General features: G+C 39.1%; 1 non-coding gene and 1 pseudogene across 1 annotated transcript; both read left to right on the forward strand.

The window, feature by feature from the left end:
• Nucleotides 1–20435, forward strand: part of LOC143389926 (RNA-binding motif, single-stranded-interacting protein 1-like) — a 146556-nt pseudogene that overhangs the window by 110065 nt on the left and 16056 nt on the right.
• LOC143389958 (small nucleolar RNA SNORA3/SNORA45 family) lies at nucleotides 17529–17659 on the forward strand. The gene has a single exon (XR_013090193.1). It is a non-coding gene; the product is annotated as a small nucleolar RNA SNORA3/SNORA45 family (small nucleolar RNA).

Here is a 20435-nt window from a genome sequence, read left to right on the forward strand (position 1 = left end):
AAAAATCTACTTAACTAAAGGTATCTTCATAATTGCATGTAGGTACTAGCTGTAAGCGTATAACTCAAGCTTACATTTGGGCAGCAAAGACTTGGGCATAAGTGTCAATTCAGTCAATGTCACTTTTAGGTTATATGCTAATAGCAAGTACCAATAATGCAATTATGAAGATATACCTGTAGATATACCTGACTTTTTCCCCATCTTTGGATCTTCAATTACCGTAGGATCTGTTTTCAAACTTAAAATATGGCACTTTGATATTTTAAGCATTCTTTTCAATTCAAAGAGGCAGCAATGTTATATTATCTGGCTTCATAAAATACTGAAAAAAAGGAATTTTCTACTATCCTCTGCTACTTCTAAATATTAGCAAATGATCATTTCCTAAAGAGCACTCCCATGTCCATAAGGAAAGGTTTATTGAAGTTAAAAAATAAAAACTCTGAGAAAGAAATAAATTACCTGCTGAGACTTAAAGCCAAGTTAAACCTTAGCAGTTACAGGCTACTGAAGAACATGCATGCAACTACCAGGATCGAGGCTTACTTTGAATGAAAGAATAAACATAGATAAAGATTTTAGGAATTAATAGAAGGTATCACATTTTAAGGTAACCTTGCCATAGAATGTTTTTAAAGATTTATGTTGAGTTGCACTTACTTTGGATTTTCTTGAACTCCAGAGTAAAAGTTAAGCAAAACTATAAATAGTAAGCATCATGGGCTGGGGTTGTGGCTTAGAGGCAGAGCGCTCACCTAGCATGTGTGAGGCACAGGGTTTGATCCTCAGCACCACATAAAAATAAAATAAAGATATTGTGTCCATCTATAACTAAAAAATAAATATTAAAAAATAGCAATGATGACTTTTAGATTATTTGTCCTCCATAAAGAGTAATTTCCTGTAATATTGTTGAGAAGCAATGAAATTTTAAGTGTATTGTAAATATGAGACACCAGCTTTGGATCATGATTGCCACAATGTTTAATCTGGCTCTGTAAACAGTGAGCAAATATTCTGTAAGCAGGACTCTTAGGCGTTCATTCAGAAAACCACTCTTCTGTCCTCCACTCTGTCTGTTCTACTCTGTGAAGCTCTGGTTGGATAAAATCCCAGGGCAGGTCCCATGACTTTTCTTTATTTCAAAAAAGTCCCTTTACTTGCTTCTTTCATTTCAGGTCTTTCTGGTTGATTTTAGAAGATGGTGGGTTAGAATGCCTCTTTATTTTTCATGTCTAAACTCCATGAAACACACATATCCTTTAATACTTTTCCAGGCACTTCTGTGTGTATTTACATTGCCCAACCTCAAAATGATATTTCAGACAAGTCAATATATGGGGAAAGCCTTAAGTTACATTTCAAATAGAATTTGTCAAATGTTAGAATCTTGTGGAGAAGCTTTGAAAGCTGCTGAGAGTCCACAAAAGGGATGTTGTGTCTTGCATGTCACTGTTACAGAAAGACATCACAGTCTATGTATGTAACAACTATTTGCTGACAACTCTATTGATTATCTGGTGACCAGGAAGCAGTGTCTTGAAGGTTTCTGTCCCCGCATAATCATTTATTACATGTGTATATACTCACATAGATATGTGTAATGAATGTATTTAGTTATAACTTAGGGAATTTTAGGATAATCAATTTAGTCATATTTTAGAAGACTGGTTTGGGTTGTGACTAATATGTAATACATTATAACTTGCTTATTTAAAATAATATGAAATATTATTTTAACATTAACCTTTGGTTAACTTTTTGATGCTGAATATCTGGTTTTCAAAAACAGATTGTTCTTTATATTAAGTGTTCAGTGTTTCAATATCCATCCCTGTTTATTTGACAAATTCTGAGTGTTGTGTAACATGAGAGTCTCTCCACCTGATCCAGGTCTGTTCCAAAGAGCATGGTTGTGGTGGGATGGGAACATGGGTGGTTTCTGTTTCCAGAGCTAGTGCTTCTCCTGCTCCCACCCCTTCTTTCAGCTTCCTATTTGCAGCTTCTAACCCTCCAGGGTTGGAGTAGCAGAGGTAATCTGGGGTTGATTTCTCTGGCCAGGCAGCAGACTGATGCTTTCTCTCATGGAATGCTTCTGGCATTTTTCTTAGTTGTTTACCCAACCCCACCTTTCCTTTCAATCTGATCTTTCCCCATTATCCTTTGAAGCTAGAGTATATGTGTTCTTGGGCTGGAAACCTCAGCACCTCATAATGGAAGGCCATCCTCAACACCATTCTTCTAGGACTTCCCCATCCCCCAACCTTCCTGGGGTGGATCTAACACAACCTGGAGCCATTCTGCCTATGGGCCTACTTCTGATCCACCTTTACCGGCCATCTGCAGTCAAATAGTTTCTTCCCAGCCACACTTGTAGCCCCCTTCAACCAGCATTTCTGCTTCCAGATTACTCACCTTTTGAGTGTGGCTTGGACCATTGTATCCAGCAAGCCCGTGGGACACAGACCAGGCCTGCGGATTGGTCTGTTGAAGCCCCTGCTGCTGGCCGGATAATGAGAGGGAAACAGCCCATATATTGAGACTCAGAGCACATGCACCTTTCTTTCCACATAAAGAGCACATGCACCTTATTTCCACTTGTGCAATCTCTTATAGACAGACAAGAGGCAGTGTTCACATAAGCATCCCAAACCAGTTCTCAGCCAGTTCCTTGCAGGCTCTCTCAGATGACCTGGTTTCTCACTCTGTAATGTGGAAGTACCACACACCCCTTGTTTTATGGCCTCAGCTAAATCAGAGTTAGAAAAAGGCCCGTTTGTCAGCCTGTTAACAAAATGCAAAAGCCATTTTTGAGTGCCCCTGAACACTTGCCCTAGGATCATTCCCAATGCCTGAATATTAAGCAGCATATTATATTAAATATATACTATTTTGAAAAATTCTTTGCAATGCTTTTAGTCAACATAGGACTGGGTGTAGGTTGGTACTACATGTCATATCCATGGTGCACTTTGAATGCCAGCTTCCCCATGGGTCGATAATGAGCTCTGTTCAAAGACCTCTTTGGTAGGCTTTATACTGTAAATTGGCTAGGAGAAATGATCCCTTCCTCCATCATCTGTGGGGAAGATCATTGTGCAGGATTAGAGATGCTGGCCATGTGCCAACATTTTCCATAGTATGAATTTCTTCAGGTCCCTGTAGAATGACTTGAGTTTCTTTGATCTAAATTCTTTTTTATTATATCTTTATAGTTAAAAAATGTATTTTATAATGCTAGCAGATCTCTTGTTCTGTATCATAAATTCAAGGGTTTTGCAAGTCCACGTTTGGCTTAGCCTCTTTGTTCTGTCTTGATAAAGGAGTCTTTGGCATGCATCTTTTGGGGAGAGGATTTTTAAAGGAAGTTAATCTGGCTCCTGTGCTTGAATGACAATGGCCTGTCACTGTCCCCTTTCCTTTAATGGACAAATCAGGATACACCTATGTGTTGAAAATCCATATATTAAACATAATCAGAAAAAAATAAGGGCCATTTTGGTGAGGGAAGGGGGAAATGCAATGTTGTTTGACATGTTGATTGAGTTCAGAAAGGATCCCACAGATGTTCAAAACTGCAAATTGAAACATTAGAGACCAGGTTTTTTATTATTATTATTATTATTATTATTATTATTATTATTATTATTATTATTAATGTATTTTTGATGGCTTGCTTGGTCCTTCCCACGTGGTAATATTTTTTTTTTGTTTTGTTAATAATCAAAAAAAATCATTTAAGAGGGGAAAAAACTTCCTTCTGAGCCTAGGCAGTTATTAAGAATTAAGAGAGAGATTTTAGCTAGGTCTGGTGGTTCTTGCCTGTTATCCACACAATTGGGGAGACAGGAGAATGGCAAATTCGATGCCATCCTCAACAACTTAGCAAGACCCTGTCTCAAAATAAAAGTTTTAAAAAGGCCTAGGGATATAGCTTAGATATAAAGCACCTCTGGGATCAATCCCCAGTCCAAAAAGTAAAAGGGCGAAAGGGACATTTAAAAATCATATTCATGGAGTACCCCGATAAAACTTCTCAAATAGAAATGGCCTTGGGCCTTTTGGAAAGCCTATTAATGTTAAACTTGGAAACAAAGATGTAATATGTAAATAAACATCAGTGATACCTGTTAACAGTGTGACTTCTCTAAACCTTTGGTACCTTCTGAGGCCTGCTGGAGGTCAGCAGATCATTGGGTGCTACTTGGCTGATGGGAAGCTTGCACATTTTTCTCAATAAATGGGTAGTCACTGAGCAGGAATTTAGTCCTCACAACACCCCTAGTCCACCATGCTCCAAGCAGTTTGCCGTCACATCCCCGTGAGTGGCTATCTGCTGGTTGGTATTCAGTACAAGAGAAAACAGATGTCTGCTCTTCCTGCCAAGTCCCTTTCTTGCATTTTAGGAACCATTCCACATGCACAGGGAGGTTTTTGTTAATTTCTTTCAGATGATGACTGAGTGCTTTACACCATGTGGGACCTCCAAGCCCCACTTTTCTACTTAAGTGAACATTAGTACCCATTTATCCCTCTCATGGCTGATGTGGGATCTAGTTTTCCACTTGTTAGAGAGGCCCTTGAATCCCTTCAATGTCTAGGGACATAAAGAGGCCGTTGGTCCTACTTTTGTTTAGCCACCTATAATTGACAGAATACATTTATTTTTCAGACATAGCAACTTATTATTCAGACATAATACAACAGAGTTATGGTTGTTGCTGATTTTAGGGAGACTAAATTATCCTCAGTGTGCAAAACATCATCAGTGACTGAAAATATTATATGTTCTATTCATAATGAATGTATGGTAAAGAACACACAGACACTTTGGGATTATATATTTTTGTGGCTCCAAGAGGCAGTTTCTCCCCATTTTTTGGTGGTTAGTTTGTTTTTTAACTTTAAAATTACTCTAACATTATGGGTAGTATTGAAAAAGAAATATAAGTAATATTAGCACAAATGGTCATCCCAAATGAAGAAACCTAACAAGAATTGTTGCTGTTGAAAACAACACAAAAAAAAGTCATAGGAAATATTTACATCTATTTAGATCACTCTCTTTCACTATATCCAAGAAAGAACTAAAAGTCCAATTTCTTTCTGGATCATGATTCTAAGCAGTTTTTTTTTCTTCATTGATAAACTTCCCGTTTGAATCAAGACCTTGTAGAATGTGAAACATTTTTATTATTAACTTCATAGATGCAAGAAACTAAAACACAGGTTTGGGAAGTACTTAGTATCTATCTCACTCTAAAATTACTTCATTTATAACAAATTCTCCTATGAGCACTCTTAAACATTAGTCATTGAGAGATCTTCATGATTATAATTTTAAAAAGAAAGTCTATAATACACATACACATAATTTTGTAAGTAACATTTTTAAAATGCCATATTTTTGTATAAAGAGTATTTTAATGCCCTATGATTAGGGAGTTTTCCACTTGCTTCTGAATCTGACTAAACATGATTCAAAAATCTAAGGTATGTTGGTTCTCTAATTCCCCTGCTCTGTGTCTCCAAAGCCTCCCAATTTTTCAAGGTGTAAGTTTCAAACTACAGTTTGTCTTTCCTCCTACCCCTCCTTACCTTCCAGAAAAGTGAAAGATAAGAGAAACATGGTTTATCTTCCTGAGGTATCAGTGTTACTCCATGATATTAGATCAGAAATATTTTTTCTCTGTTAAAGCTCAAATTGTTTTAAAAAATGTAAAAAAAGCAATATTAAGATAAAGCACAGGATTTCAAGGAAATTTTCCACCCTGGCAAGGCTGCTTTGGCTTTTGCCCATGGACTCTTCTGGATACACATTCTCCTTGCCCTTAGCATTCCTTACGTGGGAAAGTCTAAGCAGCAAGGAATGATACAATAAAACCAAACTCCTGGATAGCCTTTCACAGTTGGTTTCAACCTCTTGCCTTCTTTTTGTTCCTCAATTCTCCTTTCCTCTCAACAAAGTGTCCCTCACCACCGCTGTCCTCTCATCTTGACTTGCACACACCTAGCCTTCACTACGTGCTTCCCTCTATCCTTCTTAATTGGAAGCTGTAAAAAGCAGGACTAGGTCATAGTTATTTTATAGTGAGAGTCTGAAGTGTGAGGGGCACAGGAAATGTCCTTGAGCTCATTGAAGCCACAGGTTCTCTCAAGACCCACACTAAGGACCAAGAACTCTGTGCTGGTTGGTGCAGGGCCAGATTTCTATACTAACAAATACTCGCTGGCACTCCAGGAAAGCCTCAGAAACTTAGGGGAGACTAAGGCCAAAGGGAGATGGCTAATAGAGGAACTGGGCAGTTTACTGGGTTGGTAGAGGTCTGCATTGGAAAACTTTAGTACCTAAAACCATTTCTATTGATTTTTCCCTGTTTTGGAACATTGTATATATTATTGTCTCACTTCCTCTTGTATGTAATTTTGTATACCCCTGAGGGTCTCCTTCCATTTACATGCAATTTCCCTTCTCTCTCCCTTTCCCTCCCACATCTCATCCCTGTTTAATGTTAATCTTCTTCTCATGCTCTTCGTCCCTACTCTAGCTTCACTTAGCATAATCTGCTCTAATGCCATCCATTTCCCTCCAAATTCTATGATTTTGTCATTTTTTAATGCAGAGTAATACTCCATTGTGTATAAATGCCACATTTTTTTTATCCATTTGTCTATTGAACGGCATCTAGGTTGGTTCCACAGTCTTGCTATTGTGAATTGTGCTGCTATGAACATGGATGTAGCAGTGTCCCTATAGTGTGCTCTTTTTAGGTCTTTAGGGAATGGACCGAGTAGGGGAATAGCTGGATCAAATGGTGGTTCCATTCCAAGCTTTCCAAGAAATCTCCATACTGCTTTCCAAATTGGCTGCACCAATTTGCAGTCCCACCAGCAATGTACAAGAGTACCCTTTTCCCCACATCCTCGCCAGCACTTGTTGTTGTTTGACTTCCTAATGGCTGCCAATCTTACTGGAGTGAGATGGTATCTTAGGGTGGGTTTGATTTTCATTTCTCTGACTGCTAGAGATGGTGAGCATTTTTTCATATACTTGTTGATTGATTGTATGTCCTCCTCTGAGAAATGTCTGTTCAGGTTATTGACCCATTTGTTGATTGGGTTATTTGTTATCTTATTGTTTAATTTTTTGAGTTCTTTGTATACTCTGGATATTAGGGCTCTATCTGAAGTGTGAGGAGTAAAGATTTGTTCCCAGGACGTAGGCTCCCTATTTACCTCTCTTATTGTTTCTTTTGCTGAGAAAAAACTTTTTAGTTTGAGTAAGTCCCATTTGTTGATTCTAGTTATTAACACTTGTGCTATGGGTGTCCTATTGAGGAATTTGGAGCCCGACCCCACAGTATGTAGATCATAGCCAACTTTTTCTTCTATCAGATGCCATGTCTCTGATTTGATATCAAGTTCCTTGATCCACTTTGAGTTAACTTTTGTGCATGGCGAGAGAAAGGGATTCAGTTTCATTTTGTTGCATATGGATTTCCAGTTTTCCCAACACCATTTGTTGAAGATGCTATCCTTCCTCCATTGCATGCTTTTAGCCCCTTTATCAAATATAAGATAGTTGAAATTTTGTGGATTGGATTCTGTGTCCTCTATTCTGTACCATTGGTCCACCCGCCTGTTTTGGTACCAGTACCATGCTGTTTTTGTTACTATTGCTCTGTAGTATAGTTTGAAGTCTGGTATAGCTATACCACCTGATTCACACTTCCTGCTTAGCATTGTTTTTGCTATTCTGGGTCTTTTATTTTTCCATATGAATTTCATGATTGCTTTCTCTATTTCTACAAGAAATGCCATTGGGATTTTGATTGGCATTGCATTAAACCTATAGAGAACTTTTGGTAATATCGCCAATTTGATGATGTTAGTTCTACCTATCCATGAACAGGGTATATGTTTCCATCTTCTAAGATATTCTTCTATTTCTCTCTTTAGGGTTCTGTAGTTTTCATTGTATAAGTCTTTCACCTCTTTTGTTAGGTTGATTCCCAAGTATTTTATTTTTTTTTGAGGATATTGTGAATGGGGTGGTTGTCCTCATTTCCATTTCAGAGGATTTGTCACTGATATACAGGAATGCCTTTGATTTATGCATGTTGATTTTATATCCTGCCACTTTGCTGAATTCATTTATTAGCTCTAATAGTTTCTTTGTAGACCCTTTTGGGTCTGCTAGGTATAGAATCATGTCATCTGCAAATAGTGATAATTTGAGTTCTTCTTTTCCTATTTTTATGCCTTTAATTTCTTTCGTCTGTCTAATTGCTCTGGCCAGTGATTTGAGAACTATGTTGAACAGAAGTGGTGAGAGAGGGCATCCATGTCTTGTTCCAGATTTTAGAGGGAATGGAAAGGCTAATTTTAAATTAAGGTTACACTAATCTCTTATTTGCAGAAGTGAGTTTTGATCTGGTCAGAAAATATTCTAGTTGTCAGGTAAACTTTTTTCCTGGTGATTGACATACCCTACTCCTCATAACGTTGCATTTACTGGCAATCATATCTGATTCTAGCTGATTCTACCCCCAACAAACTAAAGTCGGATGGAAAATTATCTAAGAGTACTGCTTCTCAGGTTTTCATATGCTTATGAGTCACTTGAGTATCTTGTTAAAATGCAGCTTTTGATTCTGCAGGTCTGAAGTAGGGCCTGAGACTCTGCATTTCGAATAGCTCCCAGATAATTCCTAACAATATTACTGGTCCCTGTATCACTCTTTGTATAGCACGGAGTTAGCACACCTTCTCTCTCCATCTACTCTTGAGTTCAGCTTTTAAAAGATTCTAAAATTTGATCTGCCCAGAGTTTACCATTTTATATGGCTTTTGAGTTTCTCTTGTGGATTAAGTTAGGAGCTCTTCTTTTTCCATTGCTGATCACTACTTGAAAGTCATATGGACTTTGCCATAGGGCAGATTGGGGAAAGCCTATACTGGAATCCACGTGACTTGATCCAGAAATCTTTCTCATGTATCTCTAAATTGAATTATTAGCAGTAATAGCCTCCTGCCTGAAATGAACTCCTAAAAATAGCAATGGAAGAGACGTTGGTTATTTTGGGAAACATTGAAAAGAGCTGAGAGCTGTGGTTTCTGAAGGGCACCCCTTCAACTCAGCATCACCCTTTCCAACATGATGCCACTTCCACCTCTGCCGAGAAGGGCTCTGGAACTAGGTCAGACCTGTACACACTGCCCAAAGTGTGGACACTGTTTTCAAGTGTCCAAGGTGATTTTAGTGTTCCATGGATCCCATGGTTTCACTAGATAATACTTTAAAAGGATGTGAGCAAAGAGGGTGCCTACATACAATTAGATATGTTGACATAAATATCTCACCTTCTCCTAGAAATTGATAGACAATTCTCTGTTCTGCTTTAGCAACAGGAACAGGATCCTACCAACCTGTATATTTCTAATTTTCCCCTGTCCATGGATGAGCAAGAACTTGAAAATATGCTCAAACCCTTTGGACAAGTTATTTCTACAAGAATACTACGTGATTCCAGTGGTACAAGTCGCGGTGTTGGCTTTGCTAGGTAAGCATGTTGCCCTCCCTTTATTACACCAGCAGAAGCTCTGTTGAGTTATCCTACAAATTAAAAAAATAATCAAGCAAATTTAAGCCAGGCTTATGGGCACCAGTGTAAATTTACATGTAATTTTTAAAAAATCTTTTGCAATTTCATTAGTATTCTTGAAACTGAGCACACATATTTGCTGGCTCAAGGCAAAGAAGTATTATATGATCAATAATTCTGAAAGTGTTTGTGTCTTATGTTCTGATTAAATTAATTTTTAAGAAAATAATTTTTTTAAATTGACAACCAGTCTCCTAAATTTCATAGATAAATCAGTATGTTTTTTTCTCTTTAGACAGAAATGTGATTCATCATCAATAAAGTGAGTTAATTAGATTTTTCAAACATTTATGAAAGAAAAGGATTTAACACCTAACTACCACATAAATTTAAATATCTTATAATTCTCACTTTAGTTTTTTAAGAAATGAGTGCTCCAGATATAACTAAAGTATCTTATTCCTCCATTTTATCTCTTCCTCCCCAGAAAGGATACTTTAGTGTAATCATTAATTTGGTTTCTAGAGAAAATATATAAAACAGAAAGAGCTTTGATTTCCAGATAAATTCTAATCCTAAAGCCCATTTAAAAAAAAAAAAGCTGAATTTACCTGATACATTATTTAGGAACTTGTTAGTCTTCTGTAATAACAATATCTATGTGTTTTAAATTGTTAACTTAGACTTTGGAAGAAAAAATGCTGACATTTTACTTTCATATAGTAGACAGTCACATCCTGCCACAGACCTGTGTTATGAATAAAGCATTATTATTACATATTACTTTATATATGAGAAAACTGAGGCACAGAGGGACTTTTCCATCATCCACTAGTGGGCAAGGGCCATTAATTAGTTCTTCTGGCTTTTAGTCCATTGTTCTGTTAGGCCAGACAATTTTATAATAAAGCTAATATATCAGTAAATAGCAAGTCATCAGGGCCAGCATCTCAAGTGCACACTTCATTGGTGATCTGGGTAGGACACCAATTGGCTCGATAACATCTCCTCACTTCCGTGGATATTCTTCTGAAAGCAGACCAGGGGTACCTATCCAAAGATTGAGCCCAATTAAATGCTGCTGTTTTTCACATTGTCACTATCCATTAGAACTGAGGTGTAATTCTCTGGGTAGTTCAGGAATATGGTGTATTTTAAGTAGATTATTCTGTGTTTCTTCTATCGAAGAAATATAAGTCAAAGTAATTTAAATACTCAGAAATGTTTCTCAAATGTTTTTAGCCACCTGTATATATAAAACAAGTTATAAAGTTAGGCTTCAGCCTTTAATTAACTCCTCCAAAGCCAAGATGACAAAGAAGTATATAATTGACTTCACTAATTTAATTTTAAACCTGGAGAAAATGTAAAAGTCATGTGAGACACATCCTCTGATTGACACTAGCTATTATCACAACTCTTTAGTCTGTCATTTTATGAATACTTAAAAGGGAAGACCATGTTTAAAATAACCAATATTCTAACAAGTAGCAAATATACTAGTATTTTAAACTGTTGCTTTTAACTCAATATCATGACTAAGAAAGCTTTTATACATTGCTTTTCTCAATTTTTCAACAATCAGAATGAATTTATATATTTGATATTAAAACACTCAATATAATTTCTTTCTTATATGATTTAGAACATACTCTATAGTTTCAGTTATTTCTCTGGAGAACTGTAAAAGCAACAGATAAAAGGATAAACTATTATATACACATATTTTTGCCTGATTTCATTTGTATCCAAAAAGCCTAAAAGAATGTTTGTGCATGCACAAAACAAAATGAAAGCTAAGAGACTGCTACATACTTATGAACTTTGTTTTCATAAATAGGATGGAATCTACAGAAAAATGCGAAGCTGTAATTGGTCATTTTAATGGAAAATTCATCAAGACACCACCAGGAGTTTCTGGTATGTTCTCCAAAATTTTATCAGTAGTCATTTATGTAATATGTATAACTTTAGTACATGATGCTTCTTATAGTAAGAACAACAACTCTCATTTTGCTTTTTAAAATTTATATCTATATCAACAAATAAGACTCAAAAATTCAGCTTTTGCTGGGCACGGGTTGTCCAAGCATTAATTGAAGTGGACCCAGAGGTAAGGAGCTCTCTGACTTGTAAAGCATTGCAAAATCCAACCCTCTAATGCACCAGCCTTCATTCTACCGGATGGCCATCCTTAAAATAGACTTCCCACCCTTAGGACATGTCCTTTGAGGAGCGTGACACCTTCCCACCCCAGCAGTACCTGGACTTCAATCCCCACAGTCTTTATGTTCACTCCACATTAGCCCCTTCCCCCTCTGTTGTCCTTATGAAGAACACTACACTCAGGAACTTTTCTAGCCAACATCCCATTCAGTATCACTCAGTCTCACTCCCAGGACACCTGATCTGAGATACAAAGACAACCTTTCATTTTCACTGTTGTTATGGGTTTCTCTTTACCCATTTCTCATTCCTACAGAATCTGGTCTCCACTTCTGAGCACTAAAACCATTTCTTTAGTGACATCCTCAGATTTCTTGTACAGCAACCCTTATTCACATCTGCTTGGAAGAACCATGAACTGGCATTGATCCTACAATAATCCACCCTACTGATCCTGTTATACCTGGGCAATAAGGATTGACACCATGGCATTTTACACATCTTCATTTGAACCAGACCCTCAGTACCACTGGTCCCCACTTGGCTTCTCTCTGCCTCTCCCAGCAGTATTTCTCCCTTTTACCAACATGTACAGTCCCCTAGCTAGCTCTAGGCCAGTGAATAGCATTGAGATCATTAGCTGACTACATCTTTTCAATATAGGGATCCACACCTACACCCACTCTTTCTCCTCTCCTTCCCCAAGGTCCTAAGGACAAAGGTTTCAGAGCTGTCTTTGAAATCCTGTTCCATCAGGGCCTTGCTCTGCCTCTCATTGCCTCTCTGTTCTATAATTACCATCTCTGTATTTTACTTGTAATTACTTTTTTCTAACAAAAACTTTAATTTTTTTATTAATAAAATAGCAGATCTCTGGCAAGACTAAGCAGTGAGAAAGTGAGAGGAAATTCACAAACAATACCAGAAACAAAAAAATTGTGAGCATGACTACAATAGACGTTTTTAACATCACACAAGTTCAGTGAAGGTATGTGCGAACTACTTTATGCCAGGAATTTTCTGGAAAAAGATATCCATTTGTGTTTGAAATCGCTCAAGTCTGTGATCTTCAAACTAAAACTAAGCAGTGCTCCTCTCTAACTCATTCTCATGTAAGCATTTTTGAAGTGTGGTCTTCACTTCCTCACGTCCTATTCACACCTCAGCTCTCTCCAGTCTTCCCCTTAAGTTTGCAATTGAAATTCTTCTTGATAAACTTCTTATATTTGTTTGCTAGGACAACCACAACAAAACACCATAAATTGAGTGGCTTAAACAACCAAAATTTAGTGTCACAGAGTTCCGAAGACCAGAAATTGAAGGTCAGGGTGTGGCAGGGTTGATTCCTCCTGAGGCCTTCGGGAAAAGAATCCATTCCGGGCCTCTCTCCTTGACTCATACATGGTGACCTCACAGTGTTTGCTTCCCTCTGAGTGTGTCTGCCTCTGGATTCAAACTTCCCCTTCTTCCCAGAACACCAGCCATGCTTGGATTAAGGCCCAACCTAACTAATGACCTCATTGTAACTTTGAAAAGGAGGTCACACTGTGAATTATGAAGCATTATGCGGTTAGGACTCTAATGTTTTTTGTTGTTTTGTTTTGTTTGGGGTGGGGTCAGAGAGACAACACAGTGCAACCCCTAATATTTACTTTGTGATTATCAAACTTGGGGACTTTCCTGGCTTCTTCTTTGCTGTGTCTTATCTGTTGCATGAACTTTGAAATGTGCTGTCCCTTGATCTCTCTTTTCTTCCCATCTTGTACTCTTTCTCCTTTGTGGACTCTTGTTTCTTTTATCTGCTCTTAATTGTTGGTGTTCCCCTGAATTTCATTTTTGGCTGACAGAGTGTATCTAGTCTAAAGTTTTTGGTTTCTGTTTATCTTAAGAGACTCTCAGATACTCATCTCTTGTCCTAAATTTTCTCCTGAGAATCAGGCTGCCTGGCCTCAGTCACCTTAGGTTCATTCTCTCCAAAACTAGATCAGTGCTCTCTCCCACTAAAGTTAGTGGAATCAGTATCCACCCAGATACTCCAGCTGAAAATCCAGGACTGGATCCCCCCAGCCACCTGTGTCATCTCTCACACATACTCATCTTCTTGACTGCAGCTGGAGAGACTTAAAATGTATATATACTTCAGCATCACTTTTGTGCTAAAAATCATGTCCTCTCCCTCTCCCAGAAGAAAAGATACAGGATTCCAAGAATGACATTGCAAGCCAAAGGTGACTAGAGTCCTGCTTTATCCATTACCTGCCTTCTATTTATTTTCTTCCAATACTGAACTACAGGTACTAGTCCTAGTGCATCACATTGCATCATTTCTCTTTTCAGTCTTTCTATAGTTTCCAATACCTCAGACCCCTTTGGTTCTCTTTAACCTGCATGTCTCTGCCTCACCCTTCAAGACTGTTCACAGCCTGCCTTCTCCCTACAGGGGTCTCCTTTAACATACTTGAGTTAGATTCTGTCTGCAAAGCACCCTGAGGATGCTCATCTGCATTTAACATGTGTCAATCCCACTAAACTGGAAGCTCCTAGAAGTCAAAAACTGTTTTCTCATCTTTTTTATGTGCCTGCCCAGCACAACGACTGAACTGTGCTTAACAATAACCAGTGTTTGTTGGTTTTGAATAAATTCCACAGCATTATAACACTAAGACAGTACTACCTCCTTACAAGGTAGCATATGGTAGGAAAATTGAGATGCCTTTTGATTTGCAGCCAGCCTCTAACAAGATGCCTGACAGCAGGGAGAAATTCAAAATTTAGGAACTACCTTACCTTGCTTGGAAGGAGGAGCTATAGAATTTTTAAAATGGGAACAAAAAGGAAATATCTACTCTCCAGCATCTTTTGTCCTCTGTAATTTTAATCATCTTAGTTAGCATGACACATCTCAGTTCTGCTTCCCAGTCTGTATCTCAGATCAGCAAGTCATCTTCAGTCCTTAGGTCTGTCATTCAAAACAGCCTCACTTTTCTGCCTTGCTTTAGGGCGTGCCCTAGGGTAAAAGTTGGGTCTCTTGCTGGGCTGGGTAGAGGTTTGGAGGGTCTTTAACCATGCTTGTCTGGCCACCTACTCATCAGAGTCTTCTAAGGAGAGTAGCCATGTATCAATTAGATTTATCCTAATACTCATTTGGGGACCCTGCCCTGGAGCTCCCCTATGAACAAAGGAGGAATCTCTGGAGGTGAGCAACCTATAAGAACAGAGTTCTCCATTTGACAAACCTTTACTTTGCCCCCACCTCACAGCTAACCAGCTACCTCACCACATTTTATATGTAAAAATATGTAAAACTGAAGTTAAGTAGATCCAGTGAGTTGAACCTAACAGAAAGATTGGTCAGGCCCCACTTCTAGGGAACAAGCCCAAAGGCCCTATGGAACATGTGCCCTGGTTTTTCACTCAGGCCTTTCCAAGAAGCACTGAGGTATTTTAAAGTTAGATGAATTCCAACCAGGAGTCATTGAAGTGATTAGTTTCTCTAGGGCTCCTAGTGTTCAGTATTTATCCTCCCCTAGTTCCAAGGTTCCATCTTTATCTGGATGACTGATGATGACAATTAGGGATTCACTTTAATTTTCTGTATCCAGTTGAGTTTCATTTCATAGAGGAACTAATTTGTAAGTCTGTGCAATACCACAGCCTACATTTGATCTTGTAGTACTAAAACCTGACAGCGCACTGTTTCTGTGGATATATCTGAAGGTGAACTGCCTGCAGGCACCAGTTTAGAGCATAAAGTACAAGATCTGGAAGATGCTGTTCCCAGGAACTCTACCCCCGTGAAAGAGCTTCCTTTTTGTTAAGTTAATTTTGTTTTCCCATTGACAATCCTTGATTGAAAGAAAAGGAAAGTGAAAGGGATGTTTTTAACCTCCACGCAAAAGCAAGAGAGCCTTGTGTGAACCTGATCCCTGCAGGTCAGACCCTCCAAGTTAATCTCCTGTGCCCACTGGCTTTTCTCTTCTTCCCCTGAGTCATCCCCTGCACACTGGGGACCCCAAAGCATTAGTCCCTTTGAAGGGCTGCTCATCCACTTACTTGTGAGCACTTCATTTTCTCAGTTCCTTCTTGCAGGCAGCAAGGAAAGTTGAAGGAGAAAAAGCCTTCAGAACACATTAATTTTGATGTTGAATCAATCTAGATAGATCTCCCAGTTTCTTGAGTGAAGTAGATCTCCAGCTGCCACAGATTGAGGTTGGACAGGTTTCTTATTTTCTCCAAAAAACTTAACAGTATCCATTGACTGTTTTCTTTGAAGTGGGTTCACAGATTGCTGGCCATGTCCTTTCAAGGAGAAAAAAAAAAAAAAACTTCAATTTCCAAACCACATGTCAATGATGGTATGAACCTATACACCACTGTAGCTGGTAGAGAGCAGTTTCTTCCAAGTTCTGCCAAGTGGCAGTGGGAACCAAGAAACAAATTCCATATAGATTGTATCACTGTACAATTTTACACTCAAGCCATTCTCTATGTTCCAAATCAGGTCTTAATTTCATGCTCTTAAAAAAAAAAAATATATATATATATATATATATATATATATATATATATATATATATATATTAAACTACTATCTATCTATCTATGTACAACTATGTACAACTACACACACACACACATATATATATATATATATATATATATATATATATATATATAGTAGTTATAGTTGGATACAATAACTTTATTTATTTTTATGTGGTGCTGAGGACCAAACCAGGGCCTTGCATGTGCTAGGTGAGCCATAACCCCAATCCCAATTTCATGCTATTTCTAAATGCTTAATGATCTGCGCTGTGTTTTAGTCTTAGTTCCCAACTAGGTTGCAAGTTCTTAGGGGCGGGAGGTGTGTTTTAGGTTTAATTTTGTGCATTACCCTGTACCAGCAGAAGTTACCATGTAGTTTCATAGAGCATTTTCATGTAGATATCATCTCAATAATTATGGCTATTTTGAGGAATACTTTGGATACCTTCTGCACATCAGTGAGGTTGAACTGCCTTTAGGGTAAATTTGAAATGTACACTGCAAAACTTGGAAGCACACTGTTTTGGAATTCACTTTTTCCCAAAAACAAGTCCCCAGTATCCACAAAGAATTTGAAATAGTTTTCAACTTCTCTAGATTTATTTTTTTTTCCTGTACACACAACATGAGAATTATCTTTGAATGTTTGTCAGTTTATTAGATACTGTCTTCTTCTCTCTTATTACTTGAATGACTGCTTCATAGCTTCAGTTTCTCCATGGAATACATGTGAGTAGGATCAGCACAAGTAGATGAAAAACAAAAATATTGGCAGGCAAGAGTAAATTGAGGGCTGGGGATGTGGCTCAAGTGGTAGCGCACTCACCTGGCGTGCGTGCAGCCCGGGTTCGATCCTCAGCGCCACATGCAAACAAGAATGTTGTGTCCGCCGATAACTAAAAAATAAAATATTAAAATTCTCTCTCTCTCTCTCTCTCTCTCTCTCTCTCTCTCTCTCCCCCCCCCATCTTAAAAAAAAGAGTAAATTGAATGAGCCTCCACTTGAATGTTTAAATAATATAGGCTCATTACTAGGCAGACATATCATTTCATAAATATAGTCAGAGGATGGTTTATTTAATGATGCATGTTGTCTAGCAGGCATAAGCAGAATTACCTGGGATGGTTCCTGTCAGAGTACTTGGATTCTTGCATGTTTGGCACTTCGCCTATGAAATTGGAGCCAAGTATAGAAAAGAAACCCACTTTCCCGAGACGCGAGACACATCCCAACATGGCTCTTGTCCTGATGTGCTGGAGTCCTTGGAGAGGATCTGCTGATCTTGATTCACTGGTGGAGGCAATCAGTTCCCCAGTTAGTACCCAGGTCAGAAACATGCCCCTAAAAAAAAAGGAAACCCACGGGCTGGGGTTATGGCTCAATGGTAGAGCACTCGCCTAGCACAGGTAAAGCTCTGGATTCAATCCTCAGCACCACATTAAAATAAAGGTATTCTGTCCAACTACAACTAAAAAAAGGAAGCCACCTTACACACAGTCCCCAAAGACAGAAAATAAACTGAACAGTGAACTCAAGGAGGTCTCTAGAAGACTAAGTGGAAGGAGATCAGCTGCACACATGAGTAGTCACTTCTACATCACCCACCTTCCTGCCAATACACCTTTCATACTCAGGTGACATGGCTGGGTTTCACCATGGCAGCCGTACACACCCTGCCACCCAACCTGAGGCATGGTGCACAACGTGTTGTGCATTTTTACACTTCTACGAAAAATCTAAGGTTCCATACCACAACTTTTAATGCAGTCTGTTTCCGAAAGGCTTTTTGAAAATCTGGTGCTTTCATGTCTGGTGTTATCTTATTTGAAAGAGGCTTTGTCTTCTCTTAGAGCAGATGCTTCTTTAAATGTACATTACAGTTTGTTGAAGAAAAGGATTGTTCATAAGATGTCTCCTCTTTCCTCACCCAATCCCTCTTTGTTCCCTGAAAATGTTGGAGCATTGTTCTTTATTTTGATTTGCCTTGGTTTTGAGTCAGGGATGGTTTGCAATAAGTCAGATTTGCTTAAAAAGTTCCCAGCCAGGATGAAGGGACCCACAGCTGCTTTCTCACACAACTTAGGTTCATTCCATAGAGATTTTCAATAACTACTTAATACTTTCTCAATTAAAAATTCCATTGTGAGGAAATAATATGTACCAGTTTTCCACACAGTGACTGTTAGAAACAAGGCTGGAAATTTTAGTTACATAGAATCAGTGTCCAAACTAGGAAACGTGGCCCCAGGCAGAAATAACAGGGTCGCCATGATGATTCAGGTATTTGTCTAAAAATGCACTTCCAGTACCTTCCTGTAAAGAGAGAACAGTCTCTGGGAAGACGGGTGGGTGTGGTGTATTAGCTGGGACTCTCCCAGAGCTGAGAACAGCCTCATCACTCCATCTGCCCCACATGTCACTGCTCCCACTTCCTCAAGACAAAGGCCCGCAGTGATTCAGCACTGCAGGAGATGGTGTGACTGCCATGTCTGGGAACCTCTTCATGGCATTAGTGGAGTCAGGAGTAGTCTGTGTGCTAAAGGCGGAGTATGTTTCTAAGTGTCCTGTCCCGGCGCCTGCAGGAGCTTGTTGGATTCTCAGTGTCCTGCTGGTGTACACTCTGCCACAGTGCTCAGATCTGGCCTGCGTCTTGATTGCGCTCCAGTGAAGTGCGGATGCGACAGCTGGCAGGCCGCGTCCAGTCTTGAGCCTGTTCTGCGTCTGCTCTCTGTGTTCCTTTGACTTTTCAGATTGGGCATGTGCCCACCCGAGCTTGACAGACACTCTCGCCCACAGTTCAAGGCTCTCTCTATAGCGATCTTATCAGGGCATGTTCCCATGCCAGGAGACAGAACAGGTAATGTGTGAAGGAAGAATTACAATTCTGGGAAAAGGCCTAGAGATGTTTCAGAGGTTTCTGTTGTCGATCTGTTCCCTTAATATTCATCTTAAGCATTGCTACTCTGTACAAACAGAAAATTCTGGCAGCTCTCAAGACAAAATATAGTCAGCCCTCTCTATGGTTCCGTACACACCAGTTTAGCCAACTATGGATTGAAAATATTCAGGAAAAAAAATTGCTTCTGTACTGAACACATCCAGACTTTTTTCCCAATCATTATTCCCTGAACAATACAGGGTACCAGCTACTTATATGGTATCTATACTGACTGGAGTGTTATACATCATCAAGTAATGATTTAAAGTAGAGCAGAAGATATGCATAAGGGAGAAAGAAGAGAAGACTGATCCAGGCCAAAGCAGAGAAGGCCACTCAACTGCCAAGGTAAAAACCAAGTTAAATGCATTTTGGGTTTTATTGAGAAATTTGCGTTAATGCTAACGTATCGTACGCAGCCTGTCTGTGGCACACGCTAGAACTAGTCCCTAGCAGATCCTGAGGGACAGCTATACACATGAAGACATGTGCTGTGCCCCTGGTACCTGTAGGACGATGGGATCATACCTCCTGGACTGTAGTCTTGTCACATCTCCCTCCTCACCCACTGTCGCAAAAGAGCAGGGTCTCATGTTCATGTGGTGAGAGGTGCCCTTCAAGGGCTGCTCTAACAAGGAATCATTGCCAGGGGAGCAAAAGTGCCAAAGAGTTCTGGGTGGCCAGTGGGGCAGGGGCTGTCTAGCAGACCCAAACCTCAACCATATTCTGTACCACAGAGAGAAAGCTTGTTTTAAATAGTGATAAGGGACCACAAGGAGAGATTAGCAGTGTGTCACCCCCAGGGGACATGAGTGCCATGCCAGGTTTGTGATGGGCTGCCCTCAGGGAGCTGCTATTACCATCGACCACACCCAGCTCACCAAGAGCATCTCTGAGCTTTATCAGACTCTGCCAGTGAGGAGCAATAAATAATGGAGGAATTTTATCAAAGCACAAGGATCTTGGTGGAAGATGTGGGGGTTTTCTAAATGGTGTTTGCCAGTAATTTCATCGTTAACTGTAACTTGCACATTTCTTCATTCGAAGAGAAGCAACCTAGACAGCCTGCTAGATGCCTCAGAATCAAATCCTGTGGAGGGCAGGCCAATTCCTAAAAACTTCTGAACCTTCTGAACCACAAGTCCCTCAACTAACAGTTGATCTTAATAATTCAAAA

Source organism: Callospermophilus lateralis, unplaced genomic scaffold (genome assembly GCF_048772815.1).
Source record: "Callospermophilus lateralis isolate mCalLat2 unplaced genomic scaffold, mCalLat2.hap1 Scaffold_74, whole genome shotgun sequence".
Lineage (NCBI taxonomy): Eukaryota > Metazoa > Chordata > Mammalia > Rodentia > Sciuridae > Callospermophilus > Callospermophilus lateralis.